Here is an 8,712-nt window from a genome sequence, read left to right as displayed (position 1 = left end):
GCTCAGACAAAACGTATATGTCATATTTTATGATCATACAGTGATGCATATTGTGAAATATTCATACCTAATATACCAAACATTAACAACCCGTGCATCAGAGGCATTCTTGCAAGTAGAAACTTGTCTCTAGGCTCCACGACTGGGCTTAATACATAGAAAGCTTCTAACAACAAAGACCTACAAATGATAAAACGTGCCCAATTCTACACTGTAGCTTTGGAACCTTAGAAATAAATCGGCATACATGTTTCTTAACCTCACATACTAAATAGTTTTAAATATATTTAAAACTTTTTAAGTATTTTTAATATTTCCATAATATATTCAAACACTTATAATTCTTGATATATGGTATATATTTTCATTTTTTATATTTTATATTTCATCTTATTTTGTATCTTATATTTTAATTGTAATACTTACCAACTTGAGGCAAATTTTATCTCTTAGTATATAATATGACATGTTGCACTGGTATGGATCCATATCAATAGTTCAATAAGTAAACATATTCTTATATACAACTGCCTGATGATGGTTTTGTACAACCAAAACATGTAGTAGGAATAAAAAGTCAAAATGTAAAACATTAAAAGCGAGTATATTTGTTGTGTGACGGTTAATGTAATTCCTATATATATATTCACATCACATGTTAAGTCTTCACTGGCTGACTTCTACTTCTTCTGCAACTGCTGAGTTCCCATGGCTATATCCTACCCACAAACACTCTGGTCTGGTTCTCTCAGCTGGACCCTGTACTACTCCTTTCCATGATGGCTTTGTGCCCTTGATTCATGGCTTCTAAGGTAAAACTAGCTATGACTGCTGACTTCTATGTCAAATTCAAATCAAAGTTACATTGCAACCGACAGAAGTCAGTCAGTCAGTCAGTCAGTCAGTCACTCATTCAGTCAGTCAGTCAGTCAGTCTTAGTGTCGAATCCAATCTAGGGCTCATGACCAGATATTTATTACTGTTTGACACTTATGGTCTTGTTTTCGTGGGGTGCCCTCTCTGATGAGGGGACAGGTCTGTTGTTGTACATGCTGCTGGCCCTTGCCAGTGCAGTCTTTCTCAGGTCTGATTCCCTTTGGACTCATGACCATACCTCTTATGATTCCTCAACACAGACCACACAGAGAACTTCTTCCATTCTTGTATTAAAACCAAATTGCCTAGCAACAATTATTTATTCCTTATTGCTGTCTGTATTTGTTGCTGCAAGAATGTTTAATGGGTCATTGCCTAGCAATTATGGCTTTCCTCTGTTTTTATAGAAACGGTCCATTTGTCACAATAGTTTCAAGCTCAAAGAAAAGTCCTGTTTTGTAATAACTCAAGCAGACTTAAAATCTATTTATCTTTTCACCCTTCAAGTAATAGACATATGAAATTACACTCATTTAAGAAAATATAAATATTCTGGATTCTTAAGTTACACTAACAGAATTTCTTAGGTTTACTTAATAATTTCAATAAGTTTCAATACATCTGTCTGTCCAGTAGCATCCATACTTACCTACCAGTCTGGTTTTATTCACAGTCAGTATGGTATAATTACTTCAGATAATGTTGGGATATTTTGATTTTATTTTGCTCACTTTAAGGTTCTTTTATGCATGTAATATAAGTTAATCAGTCAGATATATGACTGAGTCTAACAACTCAGAGTCGTGGGGCAGAAAATATAGGGGCCCAGAACCAAAAATAACTGTCCTGGCCAAGCCAGTAGCAATTTACCCTAAACCAAAACCAATGTATAGTAACTATGCTTTGCTAATTATTACAGTATTCTTATACTTACAATGAAATTTTTACTTTGCTTCTAATTATAGTATTATAATATGTAGGGGTGACTCTAGACCGGGTCTGGATTGGTGACTGAATTCATTGACCACTTGTAGACACAGATGGGAGCTACAAGCAATTACAGTGCCACTGCTAGGCTCCAAAATTTACAAATCAGAACAGCACCCACAAAGTCTTTTTCCAGCCTGCTGTGACTTCATCAACTGTTCCCTGCCAGCTGCTTTTAACAGTGGGAGTTCTTCAGCTTCATGCACCCAGGTCCTCTCTTCTCAGCCACCTGTGCAGAACTCATTCTCAACTAACTTTGTCCCTTGGCTAAAAAATCTCAGTATGGACCACATAAAAACACATTTCCTTTCTTGTAGTCCAGCTGTTGCATTATTAACAATCTGCTGCCTAGAAACGGGAACTTGTTTACCAAGCCATTGCCCCAAAACGGTCATTGTTTACAGAGTCACTGCTTAACAATGGGTCTATATGCCACAATATATTATTGCAGAGCAGGGATATTTATATATATATATAAGCTCATTGTAGTAGAATAATGTGAGAGCCATCACCTAGTCGTACTATCCACTCTCTTGCCCATCTGATCGCTCTCTGGGATCATCCCAATAGAAGTAATGACACAAATTAATCAGTAACAGGTAAGTGTTAAAAGAAGAAAGTGAAATACACATAACGAATGAGGCCCATGACATATGAAGTAAGATTCTATGGCTAAAATTGTAAATACTGATCCTCGTGTAGCCATTCTCTGCTTATAAATTTAGCAAAGGTGCCAGGTCAAATAAGAAATACAGTGAACAGGAATAACAATGAAACACAGTCAAAACAGTTTAAATAATGCTGGAAGGCTGGGTTACATCACTTGATCAACAGGAAACCTCACAGAGTAGCATGATGTTAAGCACTGCACATTAGGCTGAAAGCAAAATTTAAAACTCACAAACTGAACAGGGTGTGAAGAGTACCACTTACCTACCAGACCTAAGATAATCTACCTTTATCATCCACACCAACTGACTCTCCAGTATAGCTGCTCTAAGAATCAAGGTGCAACTTAAAACGTATGCTTGCTGCATCTTATAGATGAAAGTGATGGGTAAGGGGAAGCTTTAACAGGAAGAGCTTTCATGTAGGAGTAGTCTGGGAAAGCAAGGTACTGGCTGGTCCAGAAAATTGTACCTTCTATGCTGTTGTGCAAGGTTCACGAGTATATTTAATTTAATAACAATTTCATTTCTGATTCTACCTGAAAGATGAAGGCCATGGTTACCTCTAAAATATTTGTCTTTTGGAATTTGCTTTTGAAAAGTGTGGCCATTCTAATAACAAGATTCTTCTTGTCCTTCTCAAGTGACATATGGAAGTACACTTTCAGTACAATGGACACAGAAATTTCATCATTTGTATAATTCATTAAATATTGCCACCTTATACATAATTCTGGTAACATTATATCTGAATATAATTGGTAACTTCTCTCCAATCTTTATATTTACTAAACATTAAAACATTAAACTCTTTGTAATCTTAGAAATTGAAACTAAATAAACGTTAGAGACAGAATGGTTAAACAGATGAATAAATATGAGTATATGTGGAAAGTGCATTAAATTCCAAAAGGAAATCTGATGGAGAGTTTAGTTCAAGAATAAAATATAATCCTAACTTTTAGAAAATTATAAAAGAAATGTTAGATAACAGATCAAAAAATGCAAAATGGACATCTATAAGGTACATTAAGTTTTTTGGCTTTGTTGACCAGTTCACAGCTCTGTGCTTCACATCAACCAGGGTGCTGATTGATTGAAGATGCATATGGATTTAGCCAATGAATCAATGTAGCTGATGGCCAATGACTTTTGGAATGAAGAGAAGTAATTAACTTTTGGACCACTTGACGGCATTATGTTTCATGGCGAAGAGTGCGGTTCTTATGTGGGAGTTTCCTTATGATTTGTCAGCATCAGGCAACAGATATCAGCTCCATTAACCATTTTTTCTCGGTTACAGTTAGTGAGTAGTGCGGTAAGTCACTGTGCGGTATACTTCACAGCAATGTGTATTTCTGTAGAATGACTATGTGAAATGTGGATCTGTTTAGATTTACCTTAATATTCCTTTTAATTTCCTTATCTATTAAATGACTACAAGCAGGATTACTTGATTGAATTAGATCAAGCACAGAAACAGATTTATAGGATTTGATTTTATCTTCTCTATTATTATTTATAAAATTATTAATTATGACACTTCTGGTCCTAGTATTTTTATGCCTAACATTTGCATTATTTAATTGGTTACAGGTGCTTTTTTTATCTTTTGGATACCAGACACCATTCCTCACAGTTCCATTTCCGCTGTTCCAACAGTCTGTTGTTATGCAACGAGCATAACAAACTCTCTGTTGTTCGTCTCCAGTGAAACGTGTTTGTATTTTCGGCACTGTCTACGCAACGGCTCAGTGTTATTGCGTTGCCATGGAAGTATCTACTCCAAACACGTTATATTGCTTCCTTGTAAAGGTTGTTTGTCCCCGAACAGCCTAAAGGTTCCTATGTATTTTCCAGTAGGCTAAGCTAAAGTTGTCCCTGTGCTCAACTAATTAAGCACTATGCCGTGAAGATGTATGGGAGAGTGGATGTATAGACACACACATTCATGAACTTGGTGCCAGTATGTGAGTGGTCACCATTGCACTCAGATGTTTTACACTAAGAGAAAGAGCCCCCACTACCCATTGGATAGGAGACTGCATGGGCCCCAGTGTGGCTGTTCCTCCATGCACTCTTATATGCCATGTGTTGGTGAGACATTTCTAATACCACATGACGCTGTGCCAAAACTTCTCTTACCACTTCTTGTTGTTGACACTTCATGGCTGTCCCTGTTTCACGACAGCCACCATTATGACTCTCCCTTTGTAAGAATGCTCCCCTTGCATGGCTACTTCCAGACTTCTTCTTGGTTCTTGTTCTCCTTGCTCCTTTTGCTCCTCTTTGTTGAATAGGAATATACAGAGTGTTCCTAAAAGAATGGTGGGATTTCATTGCCGCATATCTCCGTCAGTTTTTGCTGATGGAAAACAAAACGTATAAGGATTCATAACATGGCTCTCAAATTTTCATTCTGTATGTCACGCTCTTTCCTAGTTCCATTTCCGACAGTTAGGCAAACAATGGATTGGACGTGCTGCAGGTGAAGATGCCCCCTTTCTCCAGTGGCCACACCAGTCCCCGGACATAACTCCATGTGATTTCTTCTTGTGGGGGTATGTGAAGGACATTGTTTATGTACCCCCATTGCCACAATCACTCTAGGATCTCCAAAACAATCAATCGTGCTGTGGAGACCATCACACCTGAAATGCTGCAGCGGGTGTGGCAGGAATTGGACTATCGCATTGATGTGTGCCGGGTAATGAAAGGTGCGCACACAGAGGCACTCTGATGGATGCACATAAAATCTGGACAGTTAAGCTTCTGATTGATGCATGTTATGATTGTACATGGCAAGAAATACGAAATATATATGTATCTGAAACCCCACCATTCTTTTAGGAACACCCAGTATTTTGGAAGGTAGGAGAGTTTCTGTTTGGGCACAAGTAAGTGTGCAAGTGTAGCTTACAAGTGGGATGATGTAAACTCACGTGAGTTATTTGGGTTATGCTCAGGTGTAGGTAGAGGTGAGCTCTAGTCTCAGGTCGGTAACAGGCCACATTCCAGCAGGGCAGGAAGAAACTTCTGCTGTTAAACTTTGCAATAATACCAGCACAGTTTCCCTCAAGATGTTATTTATGTTCATTTTTTATTATAATGGCACAATTTAGTTACTTTAACTTACTTAAAGAACCACTATCATTACTCTTGAATTATTGGTGCCTTCCAGTAACTTGCTTTACTTTTACTTTTTTAATGGAAATTTGTGTGAATTTTGACAATGAACAAGTTGTAGCTGTTACTTTATGTGTGATGGCTTGACACAGGTTTCAGTCCATACGCTTCAGAAGTTGGAAGACAACTCATTTTGGTAAAAGCTCTTCAAAGTAACAAGCTTCTTCAAGTCCGAACTTCCAAGAGGAGGATCCTCCATGAAACAGGCCTTATTGGCCNCACCAATTGCTCTCCTGCTTTTCTCAGAATTTTAGCTGTTTCAGCTACCGTTGCATGTCTTTGGTAATCTGAGATTAGAGAGCTAGTGTAAGTTATAAACTAAAAGCAGGGTGGCCAGGAGCCCAAGCCAAGCTGATGATATATTAATTTCTTTATTAGAGTCCATCACAACGCAACAATATAAAGGTCAAAGCTAAAATTAGCTTGGGTACATGTTTTGGCTGTTAAAGCCATCATCAGGCAAACACATGACTACCATATTCACACACCACTGAACGGCAGTTATGATGGTAAAGCTGGATGGATACTTGACAATACATGTATAGATGTATTTTATAATGTATTATCAAGTGTTCAGCTTTACCATCATAACTGCCGTTCAGTGGTGTGTGAATATGGTAGTCATGTGTTTGCCTGGTGATGGCTTTAACAGCCAAAACATGTACCCAAGCTAATTTTAGCTTTGACCTTTATATTGTTGCGTTGTGATGGACTCTAATAAAGAAATTAATATATCATCAGCTTGGCTTGGGCTCCTGGCCACCCTGCTTTTAGTTTATAACTTACACTAGCTCTCTAATCTCAGTTTAACAAAGACATAAAACGGTAGCTGAAACAGCTAAAATTCTGAGAAAAGCAGGAGAGCAATTGGTGGAATGAAAATTGGTAGAGGAACCGAAGTACTTGGAGAAAACCTGCCCCAGCGGCACTTTGTCCACCACAAATCCCACTTGACCGAACCTGGGCCAGCGCGGTGGGAAGCCAGCAACTAACCGCATGAGCTATGGCGCGGCCTAGCATATTATGTAAAAGTGACTCCTGGCAGATTGGTGAATACTGGACTTATAGTAACAGTATCTCAAGATCAGCAGTGTCCAAAGAAACGTAATGCATGTATAGCAAAATTGTGTTTATTGGTGGTTGATATAAACAGCATATTACATGAAACATACAGCTTATTACCTAATCTGTTGTAAATAAATATGTCTTCATATTTCCAGTTAAGTTATGAAAATCTAATTACTGTAAATTTTTCACTTTCGCTTCATTATTTAAAAATATTTTTCAACATTCTAAAATTTTTAAAATTTTCTGGTTAATGTCATGCGTTTTTAATTTACTGCCATTTATGAATATAAAACTACTCAAGAATCAGGAATATATACTGTTTGCAGTAAATCACTGTAGGCAGGGTTTGGATTGGTAATTCAATTTATTGCACTCTTAAAACTTGAACTACAAGTAACTACATGCATCTACACACTTATCAGTTCGCCACAGCGCACACAGACTGAAGTTCCCAGGAATGGTATTCACTGCGCTGCTGGGTAATATCTAATAGTGGATGCTCCTGTGCTACTGGACTCTCATCCTGGCAGGCTGGCTGCTCCAAACTCCTTTGCTGAACAGCATTTATCTCGCAACTAACTGTGCGTTGCTATGCAATGGTTTACAACAACAGAGGCTTCTCTGCCTCCCATGTCTATGCAAAGTGACAGTCTCAGCTTCAGGCTGTCAGACTACATACCTCAAAAACTGAGCTCTACTTGAATAACCATGCAGTCTCAAGACTGTCCCTAGACTCTGAGAGTCAGAGTTACTTCACAACGGGCAGTTTACCGCTAATTAGTTCGTCTTGGCATCAGGCCCCTTGAGGCCCATGACAAGAGATTCTTTTTCCCAACTGAACTCTTGCAGTAATAGTCCTTAACATCCTCTCTGATTAGAAGATGGGTTTGTCTGTTATGAATATGCTTGGCCTTTTGTTCAGTGAATATTTCGCACATATGTCATGCTATTGAAAATTCTTCCTTTTGCACTATACACAGTCCTCTGTCAGTACAGGCTTTACAGAACAGATCATACCTAACTTACATATCCTATGCTACAATGGCAGCTTAGTCATTGAACAGTCATAAGCTTTACCACTGCCAAGTTTAAGTCCCATTGGTCTTCATGATAGAGCCTTGGAATGGACCCAACAGAAAACACCTATTGTTCCAGCTGCTATGTTACAGTATGATATAGCAGTTGTGGCAGACCCACGAAAAACACTGCTTCACGTAGATGCTTCATTCATACGAACTTACATTTGAGTAGAGGGTAGGTTTATGTGGGCATGCCAGTATGTTGGTAACCAGTACATTATGCTTTTACATGATGAAAGTCAAATAAGGAAAACTATAAGATAAAAGTAAAGTAAAGTTATCCCTGTAACAGGCCGTAAAGGCCCGTAGGGTTGTGAGACATTGAGAGTCCCACATTATCTAGACCATCGGCTCAAAGATGGCGGTAAGGTTGTCAGCCTTATGGGCTGGCCGTGCTTTACTCCCTAGGAAAATTATTTAATTAGGCACGCAGTAGCATAGTTAGTTGAGGCGCTATGCTACAAGCCTGAAGGTCGCGGGTTCAAGTCCCAATGAGGTCACTGAATTTTTTCAATTGACCTAATTCTTCCAGCCGCACTATGGCCCTGGGGTCGACTCAGCCTCTAACAGAAATGAGTACCAGGAAACTATAAAATATACTGTTGAAAACAAGAAAGACTGGTTCTGTTGATCCCTCGACAGCCACAAAAAATGTGTGTAACCTTGGTGTAAGTTGCCCATGACAATGGAGATGTAAACTCGCCCAACCTAACCTATTAGAAGTCGATGAAAAATACACACGCTCATCCCTTAATGTTACAGGAAATGCACTCATAAAGAACATTGCCTAGTATTTCCATTCTCTTCTGCTAGTGTGAACATTATATTGCTTTTAAAGTTTGTGTGTG

This window comes from Cryptotermes secundus, unplaced genomic scaffold (genome assembly GCF_002891405.2).
Source record: "Cryptotermes secundus unplaced genomic scaffold, Csec_1.0 scaffold1315, whole genome shotgun sequence".
Lineage (NCBI taxonomy): Eukaryota > Metazoa > Arthropoda > Insecta > Blattodea > Kalotermitidae > Cryptotermes > Cryptotermes secundus.
Note: the sequence above shows the minus strand (reverse complement) of the source record.